The sequence below is a fragment of the Salmo salar genome, chromosome 13 (genome assembly GCF_965601325.2).
Source record: "Salmo salar chromosome 13, fSalSal1, whole genome shotgun sequence".
NCBI classification, from domain to species: domain Eukaryota; kingdom Metazoa; phylum Chordata; class Actinopteri; order Salmoniformes; family Salmonidae; genus Salmo; species Salmo salar.
The window spans coordinates 24,459,503-24,483,483 of NC_138303.1; the positions used below are offsets into that span (position 1 = coordinate 24,459,503).

At 42.7% G+C, this 23,981-nt stretch overlaps 1 protein-coding gene across 8 annotated transcripts in view; it reads right to left on the reverse strand.

The window, feature by feature from the left end:
- Positions 1-23,981, reverse strand: part of LOC106566616 (serine/threonine-protein kinase WNK2) — an 86,922-nt gene that overhangs the window by 56,285 nt on the left and 6,656 nt on the right. Inside the window, exon 1 of one of the 8 annotated variants that reach the window (XM_014134806.3) lies at positions 4,756-4,920. The exons of the other annotated variants lie outside the window; for them this stretch is intronic. The gene's annotated coding sequence lies outside the window, so the exon portion shown is untranslated. Of the gene's footprint in view, positions 1-4,755; positions 4,921-23,981 lie in introns of those variants that run through there. 8 annotated transcript variants of the gene reach the window in all.

The window sequence follows — 23,981 nt, forward strand, 5'->3', positions numbered from 1 at the left end:
AAGGCTATATCCTAGGCCCCACGTGCTTCAATTTACATCAACATAGCTCAGGCAGTAGGAAGCTCTCATCCATTTATATGCAGATAGTCTTATACTCAGCTGGCCCCTCCCCAGATTCTGTGTAAAAGCTCTAAAACAAAGCTTTCTTAGTATCGAACAAGCTTTCTCTGCCCTTTAACTTTGTTTTGGAGGTGTTCAGAACAAGGTTGTGTGGTTTGGTAAGAAGAATGCCCCTCTCCCCACAGGTGTGATTACTACCTCTGAGGGTTTAGAGCTTGAGGTAGTCACCTCATACAAATACTTGAGAGTATGGCTAGACAATACACTGTCCTTCTCGCAGCACAAATCAAAGCGGAAGGCTAATGTTAAATCTAGACGTGGTTTCCTCTAATGTAATCGCTCCTTTCACCCCAACTGCCAAACTAACCCCGATTCAGATGACCATCCTACCCATGCTAGATAAGAAGTAATTTATAAAAATAAAATAAAAAAGTCAGGTACGGGTGCTCTTAAGCAGCTAGATGTTCTTTACCATTTTGGCCATCATATTTGCCACCAATGCCCCTTATAGGACACATCACTGCACTCTATACTCCTCTGTAAACTGGTCATCTCTGTAAACCCGTCGCAAGACCCACTGGTTGATGCTTATTTATAAAACCCTCTTAGGCCTCACTCCCCCCTATCCAAGATATCCACTGCAGCCCTCATCCTCCATATACAACACCCGTTCTGCCAGTCACATTCTGTTAAAGGCCCCTAAAGCACACACATCCCTGGGTCACTTGTCTTTTGATTTCGCTGCAGCTAGCGACTGGACTGAGCTGCAAACAAACACAAAAACTGGACAGTTCTCTTCATACAAAGACTCAAATCATGGACACGCTTACTGACAGTTGTGGTTGCTTTGTGTGATGTATTGTGGTCTCTGCCTTCTTGCCCTTTGTGCTGTTGTTTGTGCCCAATAATGTTTGTGCCATGTTTTGTGCTGCTGCTATGTGTTGCTATGTTATCATCTTAGGTCTCTCTTTATGTAGTGTTGTCCATCCCCTCAGGAGGCCTTTTGGTAGGCTGTCACTGTAAATAAGAATTTGTTCTTAACTGACTTGCCTAGTTAAATAAAAATAAATATGGTCGTGGAGAATAAGGGGTGTAAGCATAGCTCAGCAAACAGACACTTGCTGCAAAGCACCATGTGGCTTACTTCAGTAGGACCAAAGGCTCTTTCACAGTGTGAGAGTGCATGGTGTTGAAGTGATAGATACCAGGGCCAACATATAGACTTAGACACCATAGAGCTCTATTGAAAGCACACATTCTATGAACTAAGGCTGTGACTAGTGGTCACGATACCAGTATCATCATACTAGGAAGTAAGGAAGCAAAGGAAACAAAACAAAGCAGACTGAATGAGACTAAAAAAGTCCTAATGTTGAAAGAAAGCCTTATGTTGTCACCCAGAGTCACGTGTTTATTTTGCAAGCTAAATCACACAATATTTTACAAAAGTAGGCTTTTAAAAAAAGGACCATAGATTTCAGTTTTAAAAATTGGTATCGTAGTCGTGCTAGTTGTGACCCCCCCCCCACCAGGGGTGAGGATCTGATGTCCCTGGGGGACACAAGTGCACACAGGCAGACACATCCCACATCACACTGCAGGGGAGAGAAAACATTAAATCTATCAATATCTTCCTTCTTTCTCCCACCCCCTCTCCTCTGCATTCCATTTACGCCCCTAGTCCCCCATTTTCATCAACCACTCCTTTCTGATCCTATCACCTCAGCTCCCCCTCATCTTCTCCATCCCTTTATTCTCTGTCCATTCTTCCCCATCCCTCCATTTGCTTACCACAGAGAAAGAAGCACCAGTAGCTCTGATGGGTTCCTTAGTGTGATGCTTTGCTTTCCCTTTAGAACACAGTGAGAGTAGTCACCCAACCCAGCGACACACAGAAGTGGACGCCATTAACGATAAGATCTGATGAACATAAAACCAAGAGATCGAAATCCATTCAATTATTCAACCTACGGATTGGAAATTGGAGAGTGAGAACAGCGATGAATTCAATGAGTGAGCATGAGACTAGTAAAACAAAGTGAAGAGATTATTTTAAACAGAGGTTGTGTGTGAGTGAGAAAAATAGGGTATTTTAGTAGGCCTAATAGATGCAATATGACGCGCAATGAGGGGGAGTGATCTGGAGGAGTGTGTCAAGTATTATTAGTCGTATGTATGGGACACACACACACACACTCCAAAGAAATGCTTACTTGCAGGCTCCTTCAACAATGAAACAATAAATAATACGAACAAAAGTATATGGCTCAGTAGAATAGAAATTTTAGCCTATGTACAATACAGGAAGGCAGAAATTATAGTCCAATATTTACATGTTTTGGGGAACAGGGGATTGGGAGACAATTGTTTAAATTGTGCAGTGTGTTTGTGGGGGGTATTTTTCACTGCACTCTGAAGTCCAATAAATAATTGACAGCTGCAGAGAGGCTGAGCTGTACTATGGTAGGCGGCAGCAGGCAGGGGATGGGCTGAGTGGGGCTGTCCCCAAATGCTGCTCCACACGAGGATCCCTTTACACTAAAACCCCCTCCTTGAATGACTACCTCATCTCTGTACGCAACACATCATCTGTAAGGTCCCTCAGTCGAGCACTGAATTTCAAACCACCGATTCAACCAGACCATGGTGGTTTTCCAATGCCTTGCAAATAGGGGCACCTATTGGTACACGGGGTAAAAAAAAGAAAGAGCAAACATTAAATAGCTCTTTGATCACGGTGAAGTTATTACACTTTGGATGGTGTATCAATCCACCCAGCCATCACAAAAGATACAGGCGTCTTTCCTAATTCAGTTGACGGAGAGGAAGGAAACCACTCAGGGATTTCACCATGAGGCCAACATTTAGAGTTTAATGGGTGTAATAGGAGAAAACTGAGGATGGATCAACAACATTGAAGTTACACCACAATTCTAACCTAAAATAACAGCGTGGAAAAGGAAGCCTGTACAGAATACACGGGTGGTCCCGTGTGGCTCAGTTGGTAGAGCATGGTGTTTGCAACGCCAGGGTTGTGGGTTCGATTCCCACGGGGGGACCAGTACAGAAGAGGGAAAAAAAGAAAATATGAAATGTATGCATTCACTACTGTAAGTCGCTCTGGATAAGAGCGTCTGCTAAATGACTAAAATGTACAATGTAAATACAAATATCGTTTGCATTAAGGGACTAAAGGAAAACTGCGAGAAAAAAAAAAAATAAAGTCTCAAAGAAATTAAGTTTATGTCCTGAATACAAAGCGTTATGCTTCGGGCAAATCCAACACAGTAACACTTCATAGTTTCAAGGATGTGGTGGCTGCATCATGTTATGGGTATGCTGGTCATCAGCAAGGACTAGGGAGTGCTTTTGGGGGGATAAAAAAAAGAAAATAGAGCTAAGCACAGGCAAAATCCTAGAGGAAAACATGGTTCATCTGCTTTCCAAAAGTCACTGGGAGACAAATTCAGCTTTCAACACAAGGCCAAATATACACAGGAGTTGCTTACCAAGAGACATTTAATGTTCCTGAGTAGCCTAGTTATAGTTGACTATGTCAAGACTTGAAAATGGCTGCAATGATCAACTTGACAGAGCTTAGAGAATTTAAATAATGCGCAAATATTGTACAATCCAAGCATGCAAAGCTCTTAGAGACTTACCCAGAAAAGCTCACAGCTGTAGCTGCTGCCAAAAGGTGATTCTATCACGTATTGACTCAGGGGTGTGAATATTTACGTAATTTAATACATTTGCAAAAATGTTCGAAAAACCTGTTTAGATGGTGTAGATTGTTGAGAAAATAAGAAGCATTTAATCAAATTTGAATTTAGGCTTTAAACACAAAATGTGGCGTTAAGTCTCAAGGAGTGTGAATACTTTAAGGCACAGTACATCCTAAAAACCGAAGTGTTATTTGTTTTAATAGGGCTGTAGCAGTCCCGAAAATTGTATTGTAGCCAATGCATCCATGAATTAAACTCAATTGGGCATTTTTCAAATAGCTGTGCTGTAAACATTGTGTGTACATGCATGTGAGCTCACGCACAGGTGTGTGTGTGTGTGGAGAGAGACCCAGCTAATGTAGCAATCTTCCAGAACAGGCTGTATAGAGTAGCCCAGATTGAACCAGGCAGAGGTGAAGGCACACAGAGCCATCCCATCAGACCATGCTCCCTCAGCTTTAACTCTATTCATACAAGAATGTACGTGCGATTGTTTCATGAATGAGGACAATCTCACCTGGCATCCCAGAAGTAGGTGAAATAGTTATATTACCAGTATAACTCTTACAGCTCCAGAGCCCTAACATAATGCCTTAACTAAAATCACCACCAGCTTCACCAGGCCAATGTCCAGTGCTTCATGTCTAACAATTCTGATGATTGTCCGACTGGATAAAGTTCAGTTACCACTGAAGTCTTATGAGCTGGGTCACTACACATTGAGATACATAATATGGCCCATTCACAAACAAAAGTTCAGAATTGTAGTGGCAAACATGAAAAGATGACCTGATGTGTCGCTTGGGCAGCATGACAGGAAGCAATTATTAGTGACCCATCCGAATCAAAGATCAGAGAAACTGGAACTATACAGACACACTGAAGATCCATGAGAAACAGTCCGTGAAAACCGTAACCCTTCCAGTGGTCTCCCAGGCTGTCTGTTCGAGAACAGGACACAAAAACTCACCACAGATCTTTCCAGCGGTCGTTAGTTTTCCTAAGGTTACCGACACCAAAGGGATTTTTCCAACACTGAACGGACGGTAAAAGCTATTTTATTTCTTTGAGGACCTGAACAACAAAAAGCCAATTTGCCTTCAGTGTTGTTTCTCTTGTTCCGAGTAGTCATTCTGTTAAGAGACCAAGTTAATCAATAGCTGCCTGGTCCAGCTGGACAAAGACTAGGCCTGCCCTCTGAGCCTGACCGTGTGTTTTGAAGTAGGAACTAAAACACTGGTGGGAGAAAGTAGTCTGTAGTTTCTAGTGGCTTCCAGCACGTCGTTCCATTGATTACAGACCACCACAGGGTCAGTGAGGGTACAATAACAGAGCTCAGTAGGGCAAAGTTGCTTGTTAAAAGGTTAACAGCCTTTATCATTGCCAATATTCATGTGTGACCTACAGAATTTTTTATGTATCAAATTTGCACTGCTTTGTCCAGGACATAGCTGGATAAATGGTCTTATTTTAAATCAATTGAACCAAAGCAGAAGACGGCAGGAAGGAATAAACTAAAGCATCATTGCAGGGCCTAACAGGGTTAGTGGCAGGCAGCCAGGATTATCCAGCCATTGTTAGTCATGACTTTCCCAGGAAGAGGGCTGTCTGTGGGGGTGGACTTTGGCCGCGTCGCTGGAGGATCCATAATCGGAAAAAAATATCCACACAATGTTCAGATGATGCGCGTGTACACACACACAGTGAATGATGGCTTGCTGTGGCAGAATGACCTTAATTAATCCTGCCATGGTGCTGCTGGAAAAACGTGGGTTGTGTATTAAAAAGGACTCCCCCACACCTTTAATCATGCGCACTTCTTAACAGACAGTCGCACACACCAATTGCTCTGTCAAGGCAATAAAAAATAAAAAAGACAAGTACTTTTATTTATCAAGATGGATCCATTCCATTTCACAGCAGAAATGTGAAGAATCTCTAACCTGAACAAATACTTTTTTTTATTTTTATATAATAATAAAAATTGCACAACAGTTAAGACAGACCTCCAGAAAAATCACACTACGTGCCAACATTCACAGCACATTTCTAATTCACTAATAATGATCTAGCCTGCAGCTCATTCCAATGTAAAACATTAGCTACAAAACTCTAAGTCAAGTAGATATTTTTTCAAAGGACTTGAAGGCACAGATGTTATTCACCAGTCTCGTCATGCCGGCATAACAAGACTGGCAAATAACATCTGTGCCATCAACTCTTAGCTAATGTTTTACACCGGAATGAGTTGAAGTAAGAGACACGCCAGCATAACAAGACTGGCAAATAACATCTGTGCCATCAACTCTTAGCTAATGTTTTACACCGGAATGAGTTGAAGTAAGAGACACGCCAGCATAACAAGACTGGCAAATAACATCTGTGCCATCAACTCTTAGCTAATGTTTTACACCGGAATGAGTTGAAGTAAGAGACACGCCAGCATAACAAGACTAGCAAATAACATCTGTGCCATCAACTCTTAGCTAATGTTTTACACCGGAATGAGTTGAAGTAAGAGACACGCCAGCATAACAAGACTGGCAAATAACATCTGTGCCATCAACTCTTAGCTAATGTTTTACACCGGAATGAGTTGAAGTAAGAGACACGCCAGCATAACAAGACTGGCAAATAACATCTGTGCCATCAGGTCAGTGGAGCAGATATGCATTTATTTTTATTTCATTTAACTAGGCAAGTCAGTTAAGAACAAATTCTTATTTACAACGACAGCCAAACCCTAACGACACTGGGCCAATTGTGCACTGCCCTATGCGACTCCATATCACAGCCGGTTGTGATGCAGCCTGGAATCGAACCAAGGTCTGTAGTGACACCTCTAGCACAGACCGCTGCGCCAAGCTCAGGAGAAAAGAGACAAGGAAGCCACTGCTACTTGACTATTAGGACATAAGCCTATTACACATCAATACCTTTGATTAATCATAGGGCTTTCGCCCCATTCATCGTTTGCTCTTAACCCCCAATGAACCCGTCTTCCTCTGGCCTGATCCCGCTTTAACTATGGGTAGAGATTTGATGCATCTGTGATTACATCCCCCCAGTCATAGTGCCATAAAACGCACCGGAACACTTCACTAAACGCTACATGGGAGTCAACTAGCCTATGATACAATATTTGTATAATTTTAGATTGAGAGATTGCTTTGAAAAGAGGGAAATGGTTTAATGACATAACATGCCGTTACACAGCTATACTCTATGAACACAGTAGCTAGGCTATACTAAATGTATGTAGGTCTACTCCTGGACCAGCTAGGGGTAATTCACATTTTTATTAGGATCCCCATTAGCAGACGCCATAATATCAGCTCATCTTCCTGGGGTCCAACACAGAATTTAAAAGACATAACCAATTACATTCAGACATTACACACATTTAACAAGTAGACAATTAAAATTCCTGAAAAAAGGTAATACTAATCCCACTGAATGCATCTGTCCAGTCATAATATAAAGACATCCGTCCCTGCATTCTGTCCCATCAGTCATCCAGTGCAGAAAGTTTTGGGCAGCAACAGCGTACCTGTCATCTGTTACCATGGAGCTGGGCTGAGGGCTCCTTATAATGGACACTGGCATCTAGGGTGGCCCGGTGAATTATTAAATTCAGGGGTGAGATGGTGAGACTGACTGCAGCAACAGTAAAAAGGCCAGGAGAGGAGGAGTGTGCACATCCAAAACGTACATAAGAGCACATCAGTCCTTTTAAAGTGAGGAAATATGGACAGATGCAGTAGACACATTTTCAAAAATTAGCCCGAGCCTAAATACTGATTAAAAACACTGACCATTGTCAGTCCAATGACATGCCAGCTACTCTACTGGATGTGTGCGTGTGTGAGGGGCCATGGTGAAAGTGTGTATAGCCTGGACTATGACACAGCCCTCCCAATAAGCCTCTTTCCAGTCACAGACTAAATGTGGAGGCTGGCAAAAAAGTACCGCCTTTAACACACAGCTGAACATCGGTGATAAGCTTTTACCACCCCAAACTAATGCTGCTTATGTAATGAGCACGGCAATGACAGGGTCACACGTGGAAATTCTGCCTGATTAGATCAGTGTGTGTCAGAGAAAGAGAAGGGGTCTGACAGCTTACAGTGCCTGTGACAGACAGCGAGAATGAGGGAGAGTAACAGACTGGTAATACACCAAGCTGAGGACAACAGGGTCATGTGGCCATGTGGCCTAGAGGAGAAGAGACATGTTTCCATCAGTGTTGTTTGGACAGGATCAGAGAAAAGGGCCGATCAGATCCTCAGGCGGTCAGTCTCTCTACAGTACAGAACAGGGGATTCCTCTCCATCCACTATGGGAGGATTAGAGCCAATGGACAAGAGGGCAACAGGCCTTAGAGAACCAAATTAGCCTGCTCCACTCCCACCCGCTCCACTGCTGAGCAGCAGCCGGGCACCTGGTGGACAGTTTACCCCCCTTTTGAACAATTCCATTGGTTTTAGGTGCTACTTGTCCCTGGCGCACTGGGCAAGCCATATGCGCCCATTTAGAACAGAATAGCGTAATGCACCCACCTCAAAGGGTTAACTACTGATGGGGGCGGGGGGGGGCGAGTTCTGTAGATGACAACCACTGATTGACAGGGGCAGATGATCCTGCCCATGGGGTTCTGTTGTTTCTCCATGGTGCTCAGGAGCCAGCTCAGGTTCCTTTAATAAGACAACACCAGCAACACAAAGCCCACTGTGCCACTGCCAATCCACCAGACAGTGGGGGTGCAGGAGCCAGATATCTGGATGTGTACAGCCGTACATCATAGCATGTTCCACCAGCCGAACAGCTGGTGTTGACATCCTAAAGTTAACTACCTGTGTGTTTTGGTTAACAGGGAATAACTGAGGTACCACAAAACCCAGGAATAACTGAGGTACCACAAAACCCAGTGATGAGGCCTTAGTTGGAGCTAAGAGAAAGCCATCTGTTCAGGGTCAGCTCACCTCTCAGGTAGGAGGATACACGGCCTACAAAGTGAATATGAACCATCTGAAAATCAGTTAAACCAGTGACAAAAAGGTATGACAGGGGAAACTCAGATGTCTTGGATACCACTTCCAGGTCAGTCATCTTGAGACCAAGCTTGCGTCCAAATTACAGTACCATAAGGTCTGGAAAGGTTTTCACCATCGAGTAGGCATCTGTCAAGACATTTCAGATGCTGAAGCCTTTATGAAAGAAAAATATATATATATTTTTTTTAAAGGAGACAAGGGAGCAATTATTCAGGATGATTGCCTGTCGTCCTGGTCGGAGGGTGTCAGAGCACTATTGGGGCTTTAGGGACATGTCCTAAGCTGAACCGGAAGTCTAACTCGCCGCCTTTCCCTCCCCAATTTTATTGCCCGCTGCAGTGAAGCGGCACAGAGTCAGAGAGACAGGCTTGATGCAACAACACGGTCTAACACACAATTAATGAACAGCCCAACTCTGTTGCCCCCAACCCCAACTATTAGAGGTTTCAGCTAAATATTTTTCATGGTGATTATCCTGAATGGCCTTTATGAGTCACCCAATAAAAACTACCGGGAGTTGGGGGAGAAAAAATATAATGTTAGGAGTATCGGAGCCTTGCACATCTGGATTGTACAATATTTGCACATAATTTTAAATTCTTCAAGCTCTGTCAAGTTGGTTGTTGATAATTGCTAGACATCCAAGTCTTGCAATAGATTCAAGTCAAAACCATAGCTAGGCCACTCAGGAACATTCAATGTTGTCTTGGTAAGCATCTCCAGTGTATATTTGACCTTGTGTTTTAGGTTATTGTCCTGCTGAAAGGTGAATGTCTCCCAGCATCTGTTGGAAAGCTGACTGAACTAGGTTTTCCACTAGGATTTTACCTGTTCTTAGCTCTATTCCGTTTATTTTTATCCTAAAAAAAACTCCTTAGTGCTTACCAATGACAAGCATACCCATCACATGATGCAGCCACAACGCTTGAAAATATGGAGAGTGGTACTCAGTAATGTTTTGTATTGGATTTAGCCCAAACATAACAGGACAAAAAGTGAATTGCTTTGCCACATTTTTTGCAGTATTACTTAAGTGCCTTATTGCAAACAGGATGCATGTCAAGGGGTGTGAATACTTTCCGATTACGTAAAATGACTTAATGAGCAGCCGTAGCCATAAGCAAAGCAACCCTTGCCCTCATACCAGGCCTGACAGTTGGAGACTCTTACACAGCACAATAGAGAGTGTGGAGGAAAATGCATTACATCATTTGTCTCGTGCTCTCAATGATGCCTCAAATTGTCCCCAAGTGGATTAACAGTCACTGTAACACGACTGTAGGGTCTAGGCCTACTTTGAACACTATTGTGGCACAGTCCTCTTCTATAGGGTTGTTTGAGTTGTCAATGTGCTTGAGGTAGGGCAGTCGAGTGGTCTGCGGGAGCCTGTGGTCAACAGGTAGGCCTATGATGTGGAATGGAGGTTTGATAAATGATCTGTGAGAGGATTTTGATGAGGGGTTTTGTAATGGAGAGGGTTAAAGGGATACAAGATTCTAGCATTTAAGCCCTTGTTCTTCTTACCCAGAGTCAGATGAACTTCCTTTTTATGAATCTGCGTGCAATAAGGAGGAAGTTCGTTTTCCTTCACAGAAAACACATTTCGGCAGAAAATAGCTTAATTATCATCAGTTAACAGAAGTGCAACACTATTTGGCTAGGAGCCACACAAGTAAATGAGCTTACAATGAAAAAGCATGGTATTTTCTGCAAAAACAATGCATGGCCATCATATTTCTAATGTTAATCATTAAAAAAAACTAATGAGTAGCCAGCTACATTGCCTAATGTTTTGCTTTAAGTTAACATTGCATTTTACCTGTGAAAAGACTGCTGATAGAATGCCTGTTCATGAATTCTCATCCGAGTGGAGAAGTACAACTGACGCACAAAATGTGTCTGATGCCAAACAGAAAATACAATAAGAAATATCTTAGTTGTTTGTAAATGCAGATCTAAAAAGCTTCTTATGAGTTCTGCGTTAAAGCGATCCCTGGGGGGGGGGGGGTAAATTCCTAAAGAAGCAAATAAATGTTTGCCTCGCCATCAGTGATGGTTGCCATCTTGTTGGCGTTAGCCAGGCCAGCACTCTTCCGCAAGCTGGTTTGGACAGGCTTTGGTCTCACAGTTGAGTTGCATTGTTCAGATGCCATTTCCACCACAAAACAGTCACACATCCTGAGTCAGGGGAGGGAGAGAGGGAAGACCGGCACTCAGGTGCTCCAGGCTCTCTGATAGCAAATACAGTGCATTCGGAAAGTATTCAGACCATGACTTTTTCCACGTTATGTTACAGCCTTGTTCTAAAAAGGGATAAAATTGCCCACTATACCCCATAATGACAAAGCAAAAACAGGTTGACATTTTTGTAAATGCATTAAAAAATAAAAATGTACATAAGAGTAGGTGTCAACTTTTGACTAGTACTTTACAAGGGTTTCTCGATTTAACATTGTAGAATAACAATGAACACAAAATGTTTGTTTAACACCAAAAAAAAAATTACACATAAAAATATATTTGATATTTGAGATTCTTTAAAGTACCCACCCTTTGCCAAGAGTGTGCAAAGCTGTCAAGGCATTCTCTCAACCAGCTTCATCAGGTCGTCACCTGGGATGCATTTCAATTAACTCTTTAGGGATAGGGGGCAGCATTGGTAAGTTTGGATGAAAAGTGTGCCCAGAGTAAACTGCCTGTTACTCAGGCCCAGAAGCTAGAATATGCATATAATTAGTAGATTTGGATCGAAAACACTTAAGTTTCCAAACTGTTAAAATAATGTCTGAGTATAACAACTCATATGGCAGGTGAAAACATGAGAAAAATCCAACCAGGAAGTGGGAATTCTGAGGTTTGTAGTAGTTTAAGTGAATGCCTATCGAATATCCAGTGTCTGTGGGGTCAGATTGCACTTCCTAAGGCTTCCACTAGATGTCAGTCTTTAGAAGTTGTTTCAGGCTTCTATTGTGAAAGGGGAGCGAATAAGAGCAAGCTAAGCAGATGGCCCAGGTGAAAGCCTTTAGTTTAGTCACACGAGCTCCGTTCCCTTTCTAATGAAATCAGTATTGTCCGGTTGAAACATTGAATATTTATGATAAAAACACCCTAAGGATTGATTAGAAACATCATTTGAAATGTTTCTACAAAATCAAAATGAAACTTTCACTTTGTGCATTTACTGGACTAAATGCGAACAAAAAAGGGGGTATTTGGACATAAAGATTAACTTTAAAATCAAACATTTGTCTAACATGGAGACCTGGGAGAGCCATCAGATGAAGATCAAAGGTAAGTGATTAATTTTAATGCCATTTCTGACACCTCTCCTTGGTTGGGAAATGGCTGTATGGTTTTTGTGGCTAGGCGCTGACCTAACATAATTGCATGGTGTGCTTTCACCGTAAAGCCTTTTTGAAATCGGACACCGTGGTTGGATTAACGAGAAGTTTCTTTAAAATGGTGTATAATACCTGTATGTTTGAGGAATTTTAATTATGAGATTTGTTTGAATTTGGTGCCCTGCAATTTCACTGGCTGTAGGCCAGGTGTTCCGCTGGCGGAACCCCCTTCCCAGAAAGGTTAACCTCTCGGGCAGGCGGGACGAATTCGTCCCACCTACGTAACAGCCAGTTGAATCCTGTGGCGCGATTTTCAAAACCTTTGAAATGCTATTACTTCAATTTCTCAAACATATGACTATTTTACAGCTATTTAAAGACAAGACTCTCGTTAATCTAACCACACTGTCCGATTTCAAAAAGGCTTTACAACGAAAGCAAAACATTAGATTATGTCAGCAGAGTACCAAGCCAGAAATAATCAGACACCCATTTTTCAAGCTAGCATATAATGTCACAAAAACCCAGAAGACAGCTAAATGCAGCACTAACCTTTGATGATCTTCATCAGATGACAACCCTAGGACATTATGTTATACAATACATGCATGTTTTGTTCAATCAAGTTCATATTTATATCAAAAACCAGCTTTTTACATTAGCATGTGACGTTCAGAACTAGCATACCCCCCGCAAACTTCCGGCGAATTCACTAAATTACTCACGATAAACGTTCACAAAAAGCATAACAATTATTTTAAGAATTATAGATACAGAACTCTTCTATGCACTCGATATGTCCGATTTTAAAATAGCTTTTTGGTGAAAGCACATTTTGCAATATTCTAAGTACATAGCCCAGCCATCACGGGCTAGCTATTTAGACACCCGGCAAGTTTAGCACTCACCAATATCAGATTTACTATTATAAAAGTTTGATTACCTTTTGTTGGCTTGTCAGAATGCACTCCCAGGACTGCTACTTCAATAACAAATGTTGGTTTGGTCCAAAATAATCCATCGTTATATCCGAATAGCGGCGTTTTGTTCGTGCATCCCAGACACTATCCGAAATGGTAAATCAGGGTCGTGCGCATGGCGCAATTCGTGACAAAACAAATCTAAATATTCCATTACCGTACTTCGAAGCATGTCAACCGCTGTTTAAAATCCATTTTTATGCCATTTCTCGTAAAAAAGCGATAATATTCCGACCGGGAATGTCCATTTAGCTAAACAGAGGAAAGAAAACAAAGCTTTCGGTCGACGCGGGCACGAGCGTGAGTCTCACAGTACTGTAACCAGCCACTACCCAAACGCGCTACTTTGTTTCAGCCAGAGCCTGCAAAGCCACGATTCAGCGTTTTGCCGCCTTCTGAGAACCTATGGCAGCCGTAGGAAGTGTCACGGGACAGCTAAGATCCTCACTCTTCAATAAACAGAGACAAGAAGAACGACACCTTGTCAGACAGGCCACTTCCTGCATGAAATCTTCTCAGGTTTTTGCCTGCCAAATGAGTTCTGTTAAACTCACAGACACCATTCAAACAGTTTTAGAAACTTTAGGGTGTTTTCTATCCAAAGCCAATAAGTATATGCATATTCTAGTTACTGGGCAGGAGTAGTAACCAGATTAAATCGGGTACGTTTTTTATCCAGCCGTGTCAATACTGCCCTCTAGCCCTAACAGGTTAACCTCTATGGGACCGGCGGGACGAATTCGTCCCACCTACGTAACATCCACTGCCAGCCTGTGGCGCGATTTTCAAAATCCTATTACTTCAATTTCTCAAACATATGACTATTTTACAGCCATTTAAAGATAAGACTCTCGTTAATCTAACCACACTGTCCGATTTCAAAAAGGCTTTACAACGAAAGCAAAACATTAGATTATGTCAGCAGAGTACCAAGCCAGAAATAATCAGACACCCATTTTTCAAGCCAGCATATAATGTCACCAAAACCCAGAAGACAGCTAAATGCAGCACTCACCTTTGATGATCTTCATCAGATGACAACCCTAGGACATTATGTTATACAATACATGCATGTTTTGTTCAATCAAGTTCATATTTATATCAAAAACCAGCTTTTTACATTAGCATGTGACGTTCAGAACTAGCATACCCCCCGCAAACTTACGGGGAATTCGCTAACATTTTACTAAATTACTCACGATAAACGTTCACAAAAAGCATAACAATTATTTTAAGAATTATAGATACAGACCTCCTCTATGCACTCGATATGTCCGATTTTAAAATAGCTTTTTGGTGAAAGCACATTTTGCAATATTCTAAGTACATAGCCCAGGCATCACGGGCTCGCTAATTAGACACCCGGCAAGTTTAGCACTCACCATAATCATATTTACTATTATAAAAATGTCATTACCTTTTGTTGTCTTCGTCAGAATGCACACCCAGGACGTCTACTTCAATAACAAATGTTGGTTTGGTCCAAAATAATCCATCGTTATATCCGAATAGCGGCGTTTTGTTCGTGCGTTCCAGACACTATCCGAAATAGTAAAGAAGTGTCGCGCGCTTGGCGCAATTCCTGACAATAAAATTCAAAGTATTCCATTGCCGTACGTCGAAGCATGTCAACCGCTGTTTAAAATCAATTTTTACGTCATTTTTCTCGTAGAAAAGCGATAATATTCCGACAGGGAATCTCCTTTTCGGCAAACAGAGGAAAAAATCCCAAAGGCGGGGGCGGTCGGGGTCACGCGCATAAGCTAGTGTCTCTTGATGGGCCACTTGAGAAAGGCGATAATGTGTTTCAGCCTGGGGCTGGAATGACGACATTCTCTTTTTTCCCGGGCTATGAGAGCCTATGGAAGACGTGGGAAGTGTCACGTTAGAGCAGAGATCCTTAGTAAATGATAGAGATGGCAAAGAAGTTCCAGAAATGCTCAGACAGGCCACTTCCTGTAAAGGAATCTCTCAGGTTTTGACCTGCCATTTGAGTTCTGTTATACTCACAGACACCATTCAAACAGTTTTAGAAAATTTAGGGTGTTTTCTATCCATATGTAATAAGTATATGCATATTCTAGTTACTGAGTAGGAGTGGTAACCAGATTAAATCGGGTATGTTTTTTATCCAGCCGTGTCAATGCTGCCCCCTAGCCCTAACAGGTTAACAAGTGTGCCTTGTTAAAAGAACATTTGTGGAATTTATTTTTCTTAATGCATTTGAGCCAATCAGTTGTGTTGTGACATGGTAGGGGTGGTATACAGAAGATAGCCCTATTTGGTAAAAGACCAAGTCCATATTATGGCAAGAACAGCTCAAATAAGCAAAGAGAAATGGCAGTTCGTCATTACTTTACAGAACATTAAGTTTCTTCAAGTGCAGTCACAAAAATCATCAAGCACTATGATGAAACTGGCTCTCATGAGGACTGCCACAGGAATGGAAGACCCAGAGTTACCTCTGCTGCAGAGGATAAGTTCATTAGAGTTACCAGCCTCAGAAATTGCAGCCCAAATAAATGCTTCAGAGTTCAAGTAACAGACACGTCAACAGTTCTGAGGAGACTGAGTGAATCAGGCCATGGTCAAATTTCTGCAAAGAAACCACTATTAAAAGGACACTAATAAGAAGATACTTGCTTGGGCCAAGAAATGAGCAATGGACATTAGACCGGTGGAAATCTGTCCTTTGGTCTTAGTCCAAATTTGAGATTTTTGGTTACAACCGCTGTCTTTGTGAGATGTAGGAGTAGGTGAACGGATCATCTCTGCATGTGTGGTTCCCACCATGAAGCACGGAGGGGGAATGATGTGTGGGGGTGCTTTGCTGGTGACACGGTCTGTAATTTATTTATAATTCGACACACTTAACCAGCATGGCTACCACAGCATTCTGCAGCGATATGGCATCCTATCTGGTTTGCGCTTAGTGGGACTTCTCAATTGGGATGAGTTGGACCACAGAGTGAAGGAAAAGCAGCCAACAAGTGCTCAGCATATGTGGGAACTCCTTCAAGACTGTTGGAAAAGCATTCCAGGTGAAGCTGGTTGAGAAATCCTAGAGTAAGCAAAGCTGTCAAGGTAAAGGGTGGCTACTTCAAACCAAGCCAAATATTTTAGATTCTTTAACACTTTGTTACTACATTTTTCCATATGTTTAACTTCATAAGGTTGTGATGTCTTCACTACAATGTAGAAAATAGTAAAAAAATAAAAACCCTTAAATGAGTAGGTGTCCAAACTTGACAGGTACTGCATCTAGACAGTTGTGCCTTTCAAATCATGTGCCTTTCAAATCATGTCCAATCAATTGAAATTTACCACAGGTGGACTCCAAATCAAGTTGTAGAAACAGCTCAAGGATGATCAATGGAAACGGATGCACATAAGCTTAATTTTGAGTCTCATAGCAAAGGGTCTGAATACTTAAGGCATATATACACATACACACATATACACATACACACACACAGAAGTTTACATGCACCTTAGCCAAATACATTTAAAAACTTAGTTTCACAATTCCTGACATTTAATCCTAGTATAAAATTCCCCGTCTTAGGATCACCACTTTATTTTAAGAAAGTGAAATGTCAGAATAAGAGTGATTTATTTCAGCTTTTATTTCATCACATTTCCAGTGGGTCAGAAGTCTGCATACTAATTGAGTGTATTTGGTAGCATTGCCTTTAAATTGTTTAACTTGGGTCAAATGTTTTGGGTAGCCTTCCACAAGCTTCCCACAATAAGTTGGGGTGAATTTTGCCCATTCCTCCTGACAAAGCTGGTGTAACTGAGTCAGGTTTGTAGGCCTCCTCGCTCGCACACTTTCAGGTCTGCCCACAAATTTTCTATGGGACTGAGGTCAAGGCTTTGTGATGGTCACTCCAATACCTTGACTTTATTGTCCTTAAGCCATTTTGACAACTTGGGAAGTCTGCTTGGGGTCATTGTCCATTTGGAAGACCCATTTGCGTCCAAGCTTTAACTTCCTGACTGATGTCTTGAGATGTTGCTTCAATATATCCACACAAGTTTACTCCTCATGAAGCCATCTATTTTGTGAAGTGTACCAGCCCCTCCTGCAGCAAAGCACCCCCACCACATGATGCTGCCACCCCCGTCCCCTTTTTCCTCCAAACATAACGATGGTCATTATGGCCAAACAGTACCATTTTTGTTTCATCAGACCAGAGGACATTTCTCCAAAAAGTACGATCTTTGTCCCTATATGCAGTTGCAAACCATAGTTGTGGGTCTTATGGCGGTTTTGGAGCAGTGGCTTCTTCCTTGCTGAGCGGCCTTTCAAGTCATGTCGATATAGGAATCGTTTTACTGTCGATATAAATACTTTTGTACTTGTTTCCTCTAGCATCTTCAAAGTCCTTTGCTGTTCTGGGATTGATTTGCACTTTTCACACCAAAGTTCGTTCATCTCTAGGAGACAAAATGCTTCTCCTTCCTGAGCGGTATGAGGGTTGCGTGGTCCCATGGTGTTTGTACAGATGAACGTGGTACCTTCAGGCATTTGGAAATTGCGCCCAAGGATGAACCAGACTTGTGGAAGTCTACCATTTTTTTTCTGAGGTCTTGGTTGATTTCTTTTGATTTTCCCATGATGTCAAGCAAAGAGCCACTGAGTTTGAAGGTAGACCTTGACATACATCCACAGGTACACCTCCAATTGACTCAAATTATGTCAATTAGCCTATCAGAAGGCATGACATTTTCGGGAATTTTCCAAGCTGTTAAAGGCACAGTCAACCTAGTGTACGTAAACTTCTGACCCACTGGAATTGTGATAGTGAATAAGTGAAATAGCCCGTCTTAAAAAATAAAATTTAAAAAAAAATTAAAATTGGAAAAATTACTAGTCATGCACAAAGTAGATGTCCAAACTGACTTGCAAAAACTATAGCTTGTGGAGTGGTTGAAAAAGGAGTTAGTGACTCCAACCCAAGTGTACGTAAACTTCCGACTTCAACTGTGTGTAATATATATTTATTAAAAACATTTCTAAAAACCTGTTTTCGCTTTGTTATTGTGTGTAGATTGCTGAGGATTTTATACACTGCTCCAAAAAATAAAAAGGAACACTTAAACAACACAATGTAACTCCAAGTCAATCACACTTCTGTGAAATCAAACTGTCCACTTAGGAAGCAACACTGATTGACAATAAATTTCACATGCTGTTGTGCAAATGGAGTAGACAACAGGTGGAAATTATAGGCAATTAGCAAGACACCCCCAATAAAGGAGTGGTTCTGCAGGTGGTGACCACAGACCATTTCTCAGTTCCTATGCTTCCTGGCTGATGTTTTGGTCACTTTTGAATGCTGGCGGTGCTTTCACTCTAGTGGTAGCATGAGACGGAGTCTACAACCCACACAAGTGGCTCAGGTAGTGCAGCTCATCCAGGATGGCACATCAATGCGAGCTGTGGCAAGAAGGTTTGCTGTGTCTGTCAGCGTAGTGTCCATAGCATGGAGGCGCTACCAGGAGACAGGCCAGTACATCAGGAGACGTGGAGGAGGCCAACAACCCAGCAGCAGGACCGCTACCTCCGCCTTTGTGCAAGGAGGAGCAGGAGCACTGCCAGAGCCCTGCAAAATGACCTCCAGCAGGCCACAAATGTGCATGTGTCTGCTCAAACGGTCAGAAACAGACTCCATGAGGGTGGTATGAGGGCCCGACGTCCACAGGTGGGGGGGGTTGTGCTTACAGCCCAACACCGTGCAGGACGTTTGGCATTTGCCAGAGAACACCAAGATTGGCAAATTCGCCACTGGCGCCCTGTGCTCTTCACAGATGAAAGCAGGTTCACACTGAGCACGTGACAGACGTGACAGTCTGGAGACGCCGTGGAAAACGTTCCGCTGCCTGCAACATCCTCTAGCATGACCGGTTTGGCGGTGGGTCAGTCATGGTGTGGGGTGGCATTTCTTTGGGGGGGCCGCACAGCCCTCCCTGTGCTCGCCAGAGGTAGCCTGACTGCCATTAGGTACAGAGATGAGATCCTCAGACCCCTTGTGAGACCATATGCTGGTGCGGTTGGCCCTGGGTTCCTCCTAATGCAAGACAATGCTAGACCTCATGTGGCTGGAGTGTGTCAGCAGTTCCTGCAAGGAGGAAGGCATTGATGCTATGGACTGGCCAGCCCGTTCCCCAGACCTGAATCCAATTGAGCACATCATGTCTCGCTCCATCCACCAACGCCACGTTGCACCACAGAATGTCCAGGAGTTGGCGGATGCTTTAGTCCAGGTCTGGGAGGAGATCCCTCAGGAGACCATCCGCCACCTCATCAGGAGCATGCCCAGACGTTGTAGGGAGGTCATACAGGCACGTGGAGGCCACACACACACACTACTGAGCCTCATTTTGACTTGTTTTAAGGACATTACATCAAAGTTGGATCAGCCTGTAGTGTGGTTTTCCACTTTAATTTTGAGTGTGACTCCAAATCCAGACCTCCATGGGTTGATAAATTGGATTTCCATTGATTATTTGTGTGATTTTGTTGTCAGCATATTCAACTATGTAAAGAAAAAAGTATTTAATAAGATTATTTCTTTCATTCAGATCTAGGATGTCGTTTAAGTGTTCCCTTTATTTTTTTGAGCAGTATATTTTTTTAATCCATTTTAGAATAAGGCTGTAACGTAACAAAAATGTGGAAAAAGTCAAGGGGTCTGAATACTTTCCGAAGGCAATGTACATGTATAACCCTTCTGTGATAAACTCTGGAATGCAGGATCCGACCGTTGCTGTCAGAGAGAATGACTCCAGGTCTGTGATACGGTTGGCCCACTAAGGAAACTTCTGTCAGTGACTAGGCCTACCATTTCTTTACACCTGCTAGGCTTTGTCAGTGTGAGTTTCACCATTTCAAACATACAGGCGTATGACAAGGACTAACTCTGTCATGGACTAGTCAAGGCCTTTCCTACAGTTCACACACTCTAGCTACAGCTACCCGAGCATAGCCTGGTCCTGTATGTGCTTTACAGTACACCTGTAATGGGCTTGGCCCACTTCACCATGGCTCTGTGACAAAGGAGCTCTGACATGCTGGAGGCCACAGCCACTGATGAGGCCCTGTTAGAGCCATTGTGTACCTCTCACTGCCCCATGGGCTGTGACCAATAAACTTAGACAACTGTTTTATTTTTCCAAACTGTAAATTGCTTTCATAACTTGCAGTGCACACACACTACACAAACCATTAAGTACCTTATTGTATTTGTCAATTAAAAAAATGGTCAAACAAAAATTGCTTCTTAGCAAAAGAGCAATTTCTCAATCAAGAATTTGCCTAGGAATGTCTGGGAGTGGAAAACTACAAACTAGCTGTTATTGGCAGAGAGGTTTGGAACTCTTAGTCAATTAACAAATGTACCACCTGGTGATGTCGCCAGGCAGGCCAAAACTCCATCCCACGCCGCCTTTTCAAACTGCTTACACTAAAAGGGCATTATCATTTTCACACCATTATTCCAACCGTGTATTTATATATCATTTTCACACTTTGAAGACACTGGGCCTTTTACAATAGGCCTCAATCCAAAACAGGAAGTCCAGACTTTTGGTCAGAGTATGCTCAACACCCAGTAGAACTGGTTAGAGGGGTGTGCAGTTACTGTCCTTATCTCAGCGAGAGCAAGCTTCATTCCACTGCCATGGTGTCAGCACAATCACTGCATACAGAAGCACAACAGTAGATTTTATCTGCAGAGCAGCGTGCACCCTGCCAAATACCAGCGCACACTCAACTCTGTATGTGTGCAAGACCTGATTATACACCATCTTAATAAAACAGAACTGAGCTAGTGTGAGTCAGAACCAAAGAACTTCCAAGAGTTTGAGTGACAGACCTTGATGATTAGTAGCCGAGTAGGACCAGTGTGCGTTGGTGTTTATTAGGATCCCCATTAGCGAATGCCTATGGTGACAGCTGGTCTTACTGGGGTCCGACAACGAAAATTAGACTTTAGAATTTATATACATTAACATGTAGGATGCGTGTGAGAGCGTGCATCTATCAGTTACACATAGATGTGCGTGAGACAATGGAATTTCTCCCTTATCAGCACACAGATTAGCATCTGTCCCTCTGCCATCTGTGTGGTGCCAGGGTAGACAGAGAAAGTTGTGTAGATAGAAAGAGGCAGAGACTGAGTAAGAGAGACAAGCTTGAGAGAAGAGAGCAAGAGGAAGCCAGTAGCAGAGAGAAAGAGCAAGAGAGAGTAAGTGAGGGGGGGGGGGGGGGGGAGACCAAGAGGGAGAGAGACAGCACAGGACCAGATTAAACTTCCAGGCAGGAGGGCCACATGACCGACAGAGGGAGGGAAACAGTGGAACAAATTTTTTTTATTTTTATTTATTTTTTTAAAATCACTGAGACGTTCCCCTCTTTCTATCCTATACAAGAAACGCTCCAGCAACATTCGCATAGCACCACAGAGTACACTGAACAACATAGGACTGGCACCACCCACGTGCCCGGCTGAGGGCAAAATGTGCACAGTAGCTGAGGCTACCATGCACTGTTGTGGGTGAATGAGGCGTCGGGGTGACGGAAGGGTAGAGAGCATTTTTTCCTCATTAAACTCCAGAGGCTTGTCTGGGCCCTTCAGACAGTGTACTAGATGTGTACTAGTAAAACAGGCCCTTTATAGGCCATCTAGTACATGCTGATGAACCTCACTTAGCTAGTAGACTGTATTGCAGCACAGTCTAAGTGGATCTATGTTCAATCTCACATGCCTGTCCATAATTAGATTACACAGACACCCACCCACATTAGGTGCTATATCCCTCAAACTCAACTCTGGACCTGGAGGCCAGTTCCACTGCATTTTTTCCCCCATTGTGCCCCTCTAATCAGGAACTGATTTAGACCTGGGACACCAGGTGTGTGCAATTAATCATCAAGTAGAACAGAAAACCAGCAGGCTCCAGACCTCATTGGCTAAGAGTTCAGCACCTCTGTCCTATAGGATGCATGCCAAATCATATGAACGTCAGACACGTCCATGATGGCAGAATCATAACGATGACCAAAGCCAGGTGACTGGCACCAAAAGAAAAGCTGTATGGTCAAATCCACAGAGTAATATTATGAGCCAGTCCACTTGACTACCTGATAAATTAACATATGGAGTTACACCCAATCAATCACTTGTAGACCACTATCTGATTGGTCAATAACAGTGAAAACACTACCATTTCTAATCAATTACTTAAGGCACCAACATGTGACTCAATCAATGGGGCCACTTTAAGCTATAATCAATGCTTCTAATAAACTAGGCTAAAAGTCCTAGGGAAGAACCAGAAAGCATCAGCGTTCTGATGAAAACCATTGAGCAGGGCAGCATCTGTCAACAATGCCATTTATGAGGAACAATCTGCTAAAACCGATAATAGAAAAAGCCTACATAGAGAGAACCGAGGAAGAAAATGGTAGTGGGAAAATGGAACCTTGAATGGTGATTGTTGTTGTAGCAAACTGTCCACTAGAGGGAGTGTTTGCAAACAGCTATGGGAAAACAGTAGGCTATAAAATGAATGATTTACTGTTCCACATCTGGTGTCCAATTATGGGTCATACTTTGCTTGTTTGAGGAGATATTGGCTTCCTCGATTCCATGAACACCTACATGGCATCATCATCCCAGTGAAGAGCTGAATCTGTCTCTCAGGGCCAAGCGTGTCATTGCTTGAACAACGTTGAAAGGCCCTTCTCTGAATAGGAGGGAGACACAGCTACACTCCTGAGATTTCACTTTGGGATAACTTTTCATGGTCCCATGAGGTAGGCCAAGCAAGCAACATTCTCACTGACACACACACCTGAAAGAGCTTCATCAAGGCCACAGGGCCACCACACCGCTCCCAGCATGCATCAGCACGTTTCAGCTGCTTCCCGTCAGCAACCCTCCTGTTGCACAGCAGGGGGTTTACCCCTCATCTGCATACTGCTGGGACAAAACTCTAACAAGCACTCTACCCTATACTGTCTGACTGCTTAAATACAGCCCAATATGGTAACAGGAAATTCTTTTTAGTATTATATGAAATTGTATTCACATAGGCTATCCAGCACATTTGGATTGTTATATGGGTTTGTTTGTGTCTGCACTAGTGACACTAGGTCCATGAGGAGGCTAGTCATGGTTACTGACTGTCGTTCATTTAAAACTATGCTTCCTGTGAGAGAGAAGTAGTGATAATCCCGCACTGCAGACTTGAGGTCGGAAATAATTTGTTTGTGATTTTCCAGTGTCTAACACACTTAGATCAGGTAGTCTTTCCTTGTTTCAACAAGACCGTAAGAATAGTCACTGTAGTCTACAAAGGCCTCTTGGTCAATGGCAGTGACAAATGCTTGTCAATCTTACAGAGCTCTAAACCATTTAAAATTTAGTGGAAACCCATTTACAACTTAGTAGATTCCCATTCCCTATAGTAGTCTAGCTGATTGACAGCGCCCCGTAGACATCACCATTATGCTGTCATGAAGTGTGAACGTTCACTGACAGCATAAGAGAGAGGACTGTGAGAGCCATGCATCAGCCCTCTAATGGAAATCACTCTGAAACCAACCAGTCGAGTAGGACACCCATCAGAGAGATCCAGAGGACTCACTCACATAGAGGCATGTTGATACTTAATGTGATGTTTCATAGCAGGCCTTTAGGAAAAATAGACTCAAGTGTGTTAACTTCCCAATCTATAATTGTCCAAATTAAACCCTTAGCTGCATTACTATAAAAATATATTTAAAAAATGTATTAAAAGGTTGAGCAGATC